This window comes from Tupaia chinensis, unplaced genomic scaffold, assembly GCF_000334495.1.
Source record: "Tupaia chinensis unplaced genomic scaffold, TupChi_1.0 Scaffold000377_2, whole genome shotgun sequence".
NCBI lineage: Eukaryota > Metazoa > Chordata > Mammalia > Scandentia > Tupaiidae > Tupaia > Tupaia belangeri.
The window spans coordinates 2380743-2381068 of record NW_006159876.1 but is presented as its reverse complement, the minus strand read 5'-3'; the positions used below and the strand labels follow the sequence as shown (position 1 = coordinate 2381068).

At 38.3% G+C, this 326-nt stretch overlaps 1 protein-coding gene across 1 annotated transcript in view; it reads left to right on the top strand.

Annotated features, from left to right (window-relative positions):
* The window catches only part of LOC102487145 (mitochondrial proton/calcium exchanger protein), a 10507-nt gene that overhangs the window by 7726 nt on the left and 2455 nt on the right, over positions 1-326 (top strand).

Here is a 326-nt window from a genome sequence, read left to right as displayed (position 1 = left end):
CCAGCGACATAGCCATTACGCTAACTGCTGGTTCCCTAGAATACAAGATTAATGTACAGAAGTCAGCTGCTTACCTACATAACTAGAATTTGAAAAAAAAAAATTATTTATTTAATTAATTTATTATTACTTTTTAAAAAAAGATTTGCTATAGGGCACATGTGCTCACGAGAGAGAGAGAGAAAGCAAATCACCAGATCCAGGACTCAAACCATGCTGGCTGCATGGAAGTCAAGCATCTCAACCACCGTGCCACCTACTGGCCCAGAATTTGAAATTTTAAATTACAAACACACACACACACACACACACACACACACACACAC